General features: G+C 39.6%; 1 long non-coding RNA gene across 1 annotated transcript in view; it reads right to left on the bottom strand.

Moving 5' to 3' along the window:
* Positions 1-352: 352 nt before the first annotated feature.
* The window catches only part of LOC118179229, a 37,695-nt gene continuing 25,876 nt past the window's right edge, over positions 353-12,171 (bottom strand). The window contains exon 2 of the long non-coding RNA XR_004756404.1: positions 353-982. This is a non-coding gene — a long non-coding RNA (uncharacterized LOC118179229). The remainder of the gene's footprint in view (positions 983-12,171) is intronic.

Genomic DNA, 12,171 nt, shown 5'->3' with positions numbered 1-12,171 from the left:
AGATTAAATCGCAGCTTCCTATATTAATGTATTTATCTCATATCAGCAAAGTTAAGAATAAATATACCTCTTTAGATTATGTCAGGTCTCGAGTAAATACTGTCTCATAGTCCTCTGATCTAGTCCAGAGGACTAATGCAAAGTAGTCTTTGCAAAAGTGGTAAGCAAATGAATGCAAATATGTGTGGCCATAGAGTGGGATAAAGAAGGCCAGTAAGTGATGATGGGAAAAGTAATTGTAACTATGTTTTTGTTTTTTGTTTTGTTTTGTTTTGTTTTTCATTGCTGATGATTCCCTATTATCATGTTTGCATACATACAGGGAAGAAATAAGAATAAAGGTTGTCACTTCGAAAGAAATTCCATTTCTTTAATATGTCCTGGTTTTCTGTATTCCATTTTTACTGGGGAAAAAAAAAAAATAATAATCTAACCAGAAAACTGAAATCCCCAGCACTGAAATTTTGGAACAAGTTGTCATTTTCTCTGTGCACGATGGTCGTCTGAACTCATATGAACCAAACAGCAGTCCTAGGCATATGATGCAGAAAAATTTCAGAAGGAAGGTCACCTTTCGTGTGCAACTGTTAGGAATACACAAAAAAGAAGAATGGAGAAATCTTAGGATTCACTGTTTAATCATCTGTTCTTCTTTTATCTCCACAGGAATAATCATGTCCTAAAATCACCAGGTCTGTTTCAATCATCAGGTGGATGAAGCGGTTGCCAAAGGGAGAGTCAGTCAATCCCCTTTCCTTCCATTGAACTCCATAGCGTGCAGCACAGACTCCTGGCAAAATGCTGAAGAACATTCTGACATAGACATATTTGTAAAATGAAGCAAACACCACTCTCCAGCTGGGAAAAACAAATTCAACATTTTCAGAATTCTAAGAAGGCTTATTTTCTCATTTAAAGCTGTAAATAGCTAAGTACATATGCATCTTGGCAAGTGGAGGGGTTTGCATTTTTTTAACAACACCTGCAAAAAGAAAGAGAAGAATGACAAACTAAAGTATGTGTGGGATGATCACATATTAGAGGAATGGTTTTACATCCACTATATGATTTGTAAGAAATGAATTCATTTTGATTTAAAGTGATAAACACTTTTTTCAAAGAAAACTGTACAAAAAATCATTTTTTATTTTTCCTGTTCTAAAGCCATTTTAATACTGAACCCCTTCTGTGCAAAGTTACTGCACACAGCATTTTACAGCAACCTGAATAAAAATATTTATTATATGCAAGTGATAGTTTGTGACCTATTTCTATATAGGTCTTCACTTTGTTCACCTATCACTCTAAGCTCTATCAAGAAGCTCTTCCTTTTATCTTTTACGGAACATGCCATAAACCAAAAAGCACTTATATAAATCAGAATGATCAAGAATCATGTTTGAAGTTCAACATCTTTAGCATCTCCGGCATAGTTTATCCGTATTAATATTAAAATGAAATAATCTCAAAGACCTACGGTACAATTTATGGAATAATTTAACTCCATAAATATTTTAGCAAAAGCATTATTAGCTCCTGCAAGTATGTAGCTTATCTATTTGTGTGATCAAATTAACTCTCTAATGCACTGGAAAACTCTGCATCCGTCTTAATTGAATGATCAGTGCAGTTTAATGATACCGTATGTATTATAGAATTAAAATCACCCTGCTTGGTTTGTCCTTGAAAAACAAAGTAAAAAGTTATTGCTGATATGCAGATGCTTTGTTATGTCAGTAATCTAAGTTTGAAACATAATTTTTCCAGATGTTTAGCCCACAGTTGCTCTAAATCTGGAGAACTGAGTATTAAATGTTTGGTAGTTAATTTCTAACATATTGGACTGGGATGTGGTAAGTTCCATTTCTGCCCATTTCTACATCACCTAGGATGCTTTTATGTTTCTTCATGTTGTTTGTCTAAGTTGTCCTCAACACCTATATGATAAAGGTTGTGCTATCCCATCAGGAAGGAAATATGATTGATGCCAAGGTGGATTCCATATTCAGTCATTACACAAGCATCCCGTAAATTATGATAGTAATACTAATAGCAATAATAATTATTATTATTATTATAATAATATACAAATCAAGTGTGATATATGTTCAAAAATCCTTCAGTAAAGGAAACCTTGTGGTTGGGGTGTACAACAGGCTGCCTGATCAAGGGGAGCCTGTTGAGAAGGCCTCCCTCCTTCAGCTACAAGAAGCACTGTGCTCTCAGGCTGTCATCCTGATGGGGGACTTCAACCACCCAGATGTCTGCTGGAAAAGCTACACAGGAGGCTGTAAGCAATCCAGGAGGCTCCTGGAGTAAGTTGAGGATATCTTCCTGGTCCACATTTTAGACAAACCAACCAGAGGAGAAGCATTACTGGACGTGGTGCTCACCAATGTAGATGAACTTATTCAAGAGGTTAAGACTGGAGGCAGTCTGGGGTGCAGTGACCGTGCCCTGGTTGAGCTTGTGATCTTGAGGAGTATGGGTCTGGTGAAGAGCAAAGTCAGGACCCTGAACTTCTGAAGAGCAACATTTCAGCTGTTTAAAGACCTAGGGGATGAGACCCCCTGGGGCACTGTCCTTAGGGACAGATGAACTGATTAGAGATGGCAGCTCTTTAAAGACACTTAAAGTGCAAAAGGTCTCCATCCCTGTGTGCAGGAAAACAAGCAGGGAAGACAAGAAACTGGCATGGATGAGCAAGGACCTGCTGGTCAAACTGAGGCACAAGAAGGAAATGCACAGGCAGTGGAAGCTGGGGCATGTGGCCTGGAACAGAGATGTAGTCCAGACTGGACTGTAGTCCAGTACAGAGATGCAGTCCAGATATGTAGGGATGGGATCAGGAAAGCCAAGGCACAGATGGAACTGAGCTTGGCAAAGGATGCAAAGAATAACAAGATGGGATTCTATGGTTTGAGACCACCTGATGAAACTGAACGGGTAACAAGTCTATGGAGCCTGATGACATGCATCCCAGGGCCCTGGGGGAACTGGCTGATGGAGTTGGCAAGCCTCTCCATCACATTTGAAAAGTGCTGGCACTCAGGTGCAGTCCCTGCTGACTGAAAAAAAATGAAACATTACTCTCATTTTTAAAAAGGGTAGACAAGAGGAGCCGGGGAACTACAAACCAGTGAGCCTCACCTGTGAGCCTGGGAAGATCATGGAACAGATCCTCCTCGAAGCAATGTTAAGGCACATGCAAGACAAGGAGGTGATCCAAGACAGCCAGCATGGCTTCACTAAGGACAAATTCTGCCTGACCAGTCTGGTGGCCTTCTGTGATGGAGTGACAGCATCAGTAGAAATGGATGTCATCTACCTGGACTTCTGTAAGACCTTTGACACAGTCCCACATGATATCCTGGTCTTGAAATTGGAGAGAGAGAGATTTGAAGGATGGACTATTCCGTGGATAAGCAATTGGCTGCATGGCCGTAGACAAAGAGTTTCAGTCAACAGGCGGAGGCCAGTGTCCCTCAGGGATCTGTCTTGGGGCCAGTGCTGGTCAATATCTTTACCGATTTTATGATCTTCTGACATTATTATTATTATTATTATTATTATTATTTAATTAATTTTATATACCACCATTTAGAAGATCTGTTTCTTTTTTTTTCACTACATTCAGTCAACTGAAAGTGATGTTTCATTCATTTACTGGTCTGACATATGAACAAATAGCTGTTGAGATAATTACTAGTATGCTCCAAAGAAAGTTTGTGAATTCCAGAACAAAACAGCAGGATAAGAACTCTTATTAAGTGTCAGTCCTGCTTAATGTCCTTGGTAATAAAAAGAGCAGAAAACCTAACATAAAATTTGCATATATAATTTGTTGGTTTTGGTACAATGCTCTTAGTTTTGCTTATGTTCACACCTTCTCAAAAGCTGTCCTCAAATATTTAACCCTTAGATACACAATGATCCATTACCCACTTGCTATCCCATAATAGAATGTCTACTCAAAACTGGAAAACCTTAAGCACTGACAGCTTTCAGAAACATGTCGTCGGATGAAACTTCAAGGACAGAAGTAAAAGAGACAGTTGCATTGCTACCATTTTTTCAATCATCCTGGAGGATTCTGCTCACCTAATTTATACAGATGTTCCAAACCTCACTTGACTTATTTAGTTATTACTTTTATGGGGAGGTTTCTCAGGGGGTGTCTGATAAAGGTCAGTTTCTGCATCTGACAGCCAGCTGTTCAGCAGCAGATAACAAATGAGTTCTTAGCTGGCTCTTAAATGTGTTATCCTGGAAGTGGGCTGGAAGGGAAGCATCATGTCTTTATTTGTCATGGATAAACTCCTTCCTCCCCATCCAAACTGAGTGGTGTGAAAGGAGGGAGGGAAATGTCCCTTGAACAAGCCTCTGCTGCCCCTCCTGCAGGGCAGCACCAATTCTCTATATATCTATCTCTATTTCTATCTCTATCTCTTATCTTTATATCTGTATCTGTATCTATATCTATATTTGAGAAAGTTGTACGCCACTTTCTTTGCCCAGCTGAGCAGCACCTTAGCTCTTCTCGTGCTGCATTGCGGGTGGCATAGGGAATAATAAAGCTGCCCATCTCTCCTTCACACACCTGCTTACTTAACTTGGCCATCTCAATACCTCAAGATGGCTGTATATTACATCCAATTGCAGTGGCCTTCTTCAGAAGGTATTTTTTCAAGAAATGCTGGAGTCACTGCTGCATTGTTGCAACCATGTACCAAAGTGTACCAAAGAAAGGGCTTAGAAGCAGTCATCCTGGATCTGTGGTAGTGAGTTCTCCAAGATACTCATGACTGATACTTTCACTGACTACTTACCATGCAAAGCAGCTGGACAACATAGGCAAAAAATTGACCAAAAAGTACTCTTTGCTTCTGATCAGTCCTCATAGTTGTTTGCTTTTTGTACAGCAACTGATGGCTCACAGATCACCTAATTCTCTGTAGTCAAAAACAGTTCTGTGAATGGGATCTGTCTCAAAAGTCATGAGGAAAAATCTCAAATTAAAAGCCATTCTTCTTACTTAGCTTTAGTTTCAGTAAAGTTTTTTTCTCTGCATAGTATCTGCAGCACTTGTTACACAAACAGAAAGTGTCTGATTGATAAGACTTGACTTATTAATTGTGCAAAGGGACCAATTATAATATATTATTAGGATGTACCTTTGCCCCTTTGGATGTTGAGACTAGAATCACAGGAAGACAAATATTATGACAACTATTCTTTGGGGCTTGGATAAGGAGCTTGAAAGTTGTTGAAATAAAATATAAATGCAGAGATGCACATGTGATATAATTAAATGCATTAAAATAATGCAGGAGTTCCTAAACATGAATCATACTTCCGTGTCACAAACAAAGGAAAAGAAGAACTGCTGCTGCTAGAATGAACAGTTGACAAAGAAGCTGGAATACAAAAAGGATCAAAATAAATAGATAATCTTCTCAAACAAGAAAGCACACAGCTGGATTTTCGTATCAGAATATGACTCTATAATTTAACATACCAGGGATGCTCAGTGTGATATAGAATACTTTGCCTTGCATTTTGAAATCTTTGAAAGCATTTCAAAAGCAGAAGAGATGTTGATGAGATGAAAGAAGACTGTGTTCTAGATTATTGTAATACATCAGTTTGAAAAGCTCTAGATCATTACATGCCATAATTAAAAATGAAATAAATCCTACAGATCACCTGGAACATAGCAATTTGTTAAACTATTGGCTAATATAAAGTGGTTTCACTGCATAAAAATCTTAATTCTGTGGAACCATAAAACAATATGGTTCCAGAGGGCACGTCCATTCCAGATCAATGCTGTGCTACACTGTGATCATGTAACACTTGGTATAATGCAGAAGGCAATATATGGCATATTTAAAGGTGTATTCAGGTTACATGGAAAGGTTTTGGTAGCAGAGGTTCTGCAGGGGTGGTCTTTGTGAACAGAGCCCAGCAACTGCTTCATGTTAGATAAGGGCAAGCTCCAACTGGCTCCTAAAGGGATCTGCTGCTAGCCAGAGTTGAGTTTGGGAGCAACACTGGTTGGACCTCTAGGAGAGCAGAGTTAAGGAAGGGAAATACTGCTGAGACACAGTGGCTGGGAGAGAGGAGTGAGAAAATGAGAGCAGCAGCCCTGCAGCCCCCAAGGTGAGTGCAGCAGGAGGGCAGGAGGTGCTCCAGGCAGGGAGCAGCAGTTCCACTGCGGCCTGTGGAGAGGCCCCTGGTGGAGCAGGCTGTCCCCCTGCAGCCCATGGGTCCCACACGGAGCAGATCTCCATGCTGCTGCCCGTGGAGGAGCCCCCGGTGGAGCAGGTGGATGTGGCCTGGAGGAGGCTGCGGCCCATGGAGAGCCCCCGCAGGAGCAGGCCCCGGGCCGGAGCTGCAGCCCGTAGAGAGGAGCCCACGCAGGAGCAGGGGTCTGGGGGGAGCTGCCGCCCGTGGGGGACCCGTGCTGGAGCAGTTTGCTCCTGGGGGATGGACCCCGTGGTACAGAGCCGTGTGGGAGCAGTGCTTGGAGAGCTGCTGCCTGTGGGCAGCCCCCGCAGGCTCAGGTCAGAAGGACGGCATCCGTGGGAGGGACCCCGCGGGGAGCAGGGGCAGGGAGGGACCAAGAGGGAGCAGCGGGGATGAAGCACCAGGGACTGACCGCAGCCCCCATTCCGTGTTCCCCTGCCCCACTCGAGGGTGAGGAGGTGAGAGAGGGTGGATGGGGTGAAGGTGTTTTTACTTTGCTTTTGATTTCTCACTGCTCTAGACTGTTAGTAGTAGGCAACAATTTATATTAATCTGCTTGCATTAAGTCTGTTTTGCCCATGTTGATAACTGGGGAGCAATCTCATTGTCCTTATCTGAACCCTTGAGCGCTTTTCCATCATATTTCCTCCTGCTCTTCCTTTCAGGAGGGGGGAGGGAGAAAGTGGTTGTGGTGGAGTTCAGCTGCACATCAGGGTGAAACCACAACAGGACTGTGCTATTTTGACACAATGTGTGTTTTTATTTGCATTTTAATTCATGAAGTAATTTTAGTATGTAAAGCTTGACAATGCTTGTGTTTCAATAGCTCTATATGCATTTTTCTTCCTTTGTGGCTGCATTCCATTATCTCTATCTAGATGACATTTTAAGGACACACAATTCCAAAAGGCACAGATTTCTATCCATGAGTCTATGACAGAGTGGGGGGGAGGGAGGGGGCGGGGGGAATATCCTTAATATCCTTAAAGTAAAATAGCAAATTGAAGCTAGAAATATATAAAGACAGCTAGAATAAAGCATAAGTTTGTTGGACCTAGCCATGTAATTCCTATACCATCAATTTGACCATATTCTAATCTCATATATCCTACATAAAAGATCTAGTATCAGCATGTGTTTTTAACTGTTTTGCCCAATAGGTATAAAAATGCTTTTCTGAATAGGAATCTATGCATTTTTTTTTCTTATCTTTTTTTTTTTTTTTTTTTTTTGTCTTATTTCAAAACTTCTGAGAAGTGGGCTGTGTTCTGAGAATTACATTTATTTGGTATGTTGTAAAAATTATTTATAAAATGACAGGGAAGAGTCTGTGCTGATTAGTCCTTAAAAAGATTTTTGAATACTTTCTTAAGTACTTTCCCTTCATATTTTATGCTTGCTAACTGTAAGCTTTAGTGACCATAAATCATTCATATAAAGACCTTAAGGTTGCATATCCTTGGTTTTATTCTTCCTATAATTTGATCATAATTGAATTTGAGGATTTCTGAAGAAATTGTACTGATAAATATAGCACAATCTTTTATTAGAAAATGATAATAGATCTAATATAAGATTATCTCATTTGTCTAGGCATCCTTGTACCTTTTTTTTTTCTCTCATGAATGTAACGATTATCTTTTGTTATTATTTTTGTTATTGTGCTACAGTGAATAAGACAATAGAGGTCACCGCTGATGGTGTAAGCTGAGAGTTGGCCTGAGGTTCCCTTCTTCAGAAGACACTATCATCTGTCCTTTTCAGAAAAAAGGAAATGCTGACATTTTGTAAACAAAATCAACTGGCTAAGCTGACAGCACATAGAGTGTTCAGTATTCAAAGACGCTTAAAAGCTATTATCTGATCAACATTTGTGAAAAAATAAATATTACAATATGTAGCGTTATTTTACCATTTTAGTGAGGGTATTTGCATATGGAAAAGACAGGGAGGTTTGTACACAATGTGAAGCTGACATGTTGGCATCACTAAAAAGATGTGGACTAGTCACTTTTGAAAGGTCATTCTCCAAAGGAAATTATTTTTCTCTGTTATCTCACATACAATTGTTTAGTTTTCAAACTTTCTGAAGGCATTCAGATTTCAGTGTAATCGCAATGGTGCATTCCATTAACTATAAAAAAAGATTATGAATGACCTTTCATCAGGCAAAAGACATAGCAGAACTGGCAGCTTTATGTATTTGTTTTCAATTAGTTATAAAAATGCTGCATTGCTCCAATTTTCAACTACATTCTCCCACAAGACAGGCATTTCAGGCTATGCAGACACTAAGAAAGTTTGAATGTTAAATTAAAAATAAATCTATATGAAAAAAAAAATGACTATTTAAAGAAACAAATGAAAATTGAGGGTGGCATCGGTGAGATGATAGAGATGATAGCCTGTATAAACAAAGCAAAAAGCCAAACATCTCTTTATGGTCTTTTCTACAATACTTGTGCTTTTTCATCAAGATTTTTGCTTCTTCATACTATTTTTAGATACATGAAATATTCAAGCACGAAAACCCCAAATGGACCAACAGATACACTTTGTTAGTGTTCTATCAAAACATGGGCTTAATTAAAATTCATAGCATTTTCGATATAATCCATCAATGGCTCACAAACTACAGATTTGATAAGATTTGGGCTGTTTCCATCTCGCAGCCTTGGCCTGTGCTTGCACGTCAAAGTTTATTTCCAATACTTAGCTTAGTTTGCAAAGAGGGCAGAAGAACTGGTATGTACCCAGCTCACACAGGTGTCCAGTCACAGCTTTCAATTTCAAGGTATTTCTGCAGAGCAGTAGCTGTTCCTGCTCTGCTCCAAACTTCTCAGATATCCTGGGGAAGTACTTAGAGAATTAGCTGTGGTGGCATAGAGCTCCATGCGGGCAATAGTCAAAACTTCATTGATTTTTATTATATAAGCAGCTATCACTGCAGCAGAGACATGCTTTCAGAGTTCACTAATGAAATCACTTCTGGGTCCCATCAGATTCATCTCATTCAGTATGCAGTCTTATCTCCAATTCTCTGCTTTCTCTTCCTTATTAAAGGCTTCAGCCACAGGTAAGGTAGGGAGCTCTCTTGATTAAAATAATTTGTTAGGTTGCAGCTCCACACCGCTCTTGAAGAGGCAGTATATTTTTTTCAAAGAAAAAACAAAAACAAAAACATGTTACTATTAAATAAATGTCGGCGAGGCAGCTCTGAAAGTGAATCTTGGAGTACACAAGTCTCACATACTGTGATCCATGCAACAGGAACGACCCTGTACCTACTGAAGCCAATTGACCTAATACCTGCTGAAGGCAGTGGCCAACGCATAGAGCTCCACTCATTGTTGCTGGCCCTGGGTAAGCGCAAATAGTGATAAGTACGTTACATGTTGTGAAATGTCAGTTCAATACTAGTTGTCATTGCTTCTTGGGTTAATGTTGCCACACATCTAGATGTTCCTTGTGGCAGAATCATTCATCTGAAACAATCATTCCTCGTGAAATTCTAAAAAAATGTGGATTTTTTTTTTGAGTATTTTGCATTATTGTTATCATAATACTAGTTTGTGCAGAATTAAAGGATTGCAACTATATCAAAAGACAAGAATAATTCATCTTAGCTTGTGGGATTTGTTTTACAATAACTTTTCTGAGGGATACACAGTTGAGAGGAGTTCAAATACTTTTTAAAGGATCTCTGTCAAAATAAACTGATAAAAAGCAATACTGAATTAGCCCATCTCCTGCCTGACCTGACTTCTTCCTTTGTCAACTCTGCCTGCTTACAGAGCCATGGAAAGCAGTTCTGACACTGCAGCAGAGTTAGTATTGCTAGACACATGCAGAAAGATAAGCTTTCTTTTTCTAAGAACATCCTACCTCCAAGGAGCAGAGTTCAAGCAGTTTCTACAAGCCCTGATTCTGAATGTAATTTGGCCACTGGAGTATTATCCCCACTGTCAATGTCTTCATTATGCTATCACCCAGCACTTACACAAATTAATTATGATTATATCAGAGGAAAGCACAGATATCTGACTCCTATATCAGACTTCTGAAAATCTGCTTTTTGCATATAACTGCAGCAGGTAATTTTAGAATTCATACTCTAATAGTTTTTGCATAGTCATATGTAGTCAGTAGAAAAGAGTGGCACAAAAAGAACACTGACATCAATTAGTTTTCCAGTGTCACTATCCCAGCAGCAGCCAACTACCTTTCATGTAAAAGGAACAGCTGAAACATATACTGGGTTCCACAGCTTAGCTTTTCCCAGTTTGAACATAAGAACTTTACTTCAAGCAGGCTTTGGTTTGAAATGCTTAAATTTTAGTTTATTTAGTTGGTGGAGAAAGGGGAGAACGATCACTCAAAATTTGCAGGTTGAAATGAGTGACAGTGCTCACAGCAGCAAGGCCTTTTAGAAGAAGGTTTTGAGTTTGCTCCTGAAAGGAATCAGAGTGGATTCATGTAGGGTTTTGGCAGAGCGTGTTCCCTGGCAACCTCTCTTTGACTACAAATAAATGAAGAAAGTACAGCAAGAGCCTCCCTACTTTCAAATTTCAAATTCACTTTCAAATTATTATTATTATTTTTGTGGTATTAGTATGTTTTCCACCCTTGCATGCCATCAGTGGGTGTATTCGTTAGGCAGGATAAACAAAACAGAGCATTTGGTCAATTTTACAAGATCGTCAGAAAAGTTGTTTTGTTAAAGACACAGGTAATAATGAATGGCTTGTGGAGTCTCCTAGGGAGAATTTCCCAGCCTCATGCCAGGCCTTTTGTACTACCAGCTTGATATTTCCTCTAGTGGCACAAAGCTGGCAGGACTGGCATGCACTGGGTGGCCCACTGCCTTGCACTGTGCATTTTGGGGCAGTACAACCAGGACAGGCAGCATACAGCTCTGTTCTGTCGAGTCAGCCCTGTTACATTGCTAACGCTATCCACTGAGGATAGAAGCATCCTAGGAGCCACACCAATGTCGCTATAACATGTATGAAAATGTGGCAGAAATCAACTGTTACAGCCAGCTCTCTGCGTACCCTCCGGCACTTCCCAGCCAACAAGTTGCCTCATAACAAAGTTGCCTCATAACAAGTTGCCTCATAACAAAGCTCCCAGACTTCTCTGCCATGCACATAAGACACAAAGAGCACTCATTTCACTCTTCAGTAAGTTCTCCTCACTCCTTCCCCTCCCATCCAGCTTCCCTCTTCTCAGACGTGCCTTGATTGCTGGTGTCATGCATTTTAGTGTTCATATCTTCCAGGTAAGGCAAATACACTATTCCAAACAGAAAGACAGTCAAACGTTTTTGAGGTTAAGAAGCAAATCATAAAATGCTTTTACAGCAATGTCTAATTTGTGTGTGTGTGTTAAGGCATAAAGAGTCTGTCCCCAAACACTCACTTTTCTCCCATTTTATTTATTTTATATTCTCCCATTTTTATTTTATTTTATTTATTATTCATTGTTCTCCTATTTTTATTTTTCTTTTCCTTTTTTTTTTTTTTATTTCAACTTAGCTACATTTCTTCAACTTGTTCTACATTTACACAAACACACACACAAACGATTTAATTACCCATCCCCTTGCAGATAGCTTGCTTATTTGTGTAAAATATGTGCTACAACTGAGTGAATAGAAATTGCTTTTCATACAAATAGTCGCACACAAACAAAAGGAGAATCAACCCCAAATGTCTTAGGAAAACATTACCAAACACACACATCCCTTATCTAAACTGATATGAAAGGATGCATCAGAATTAGCCAGCTAACACATTCATAACCGTAAATCCTAGTCTAGACAAGGTCTTATAATTTAAAAGGAGATTTTCAAAATCATCTGAGAGCTACTAGCCCTCTAGGCCTCAAGATGGGATCACAGATGCATTAGTTTGGGTGAGA

This window comes from Oxyura jamaicensis, chromosome 1 (genome assembly GCF_011077185.1).
Source record: "Oxyura jamaicensis isolate SHBP4307 breed ruddy duck chromosome 1, BPBGC_Ojam_1.0, whole genome shotgun sequence".
NCBI classification, from domain to species: domain Eukaryota; kingdom Metazoa; phylum Chordata; class Aves; order Anseriformes; family Anatidae; genus Oxyura; species Oxyura jamaicensis.
This window is presented reverse-complemented; position numbering and strand designations above follow the sequence as displayed.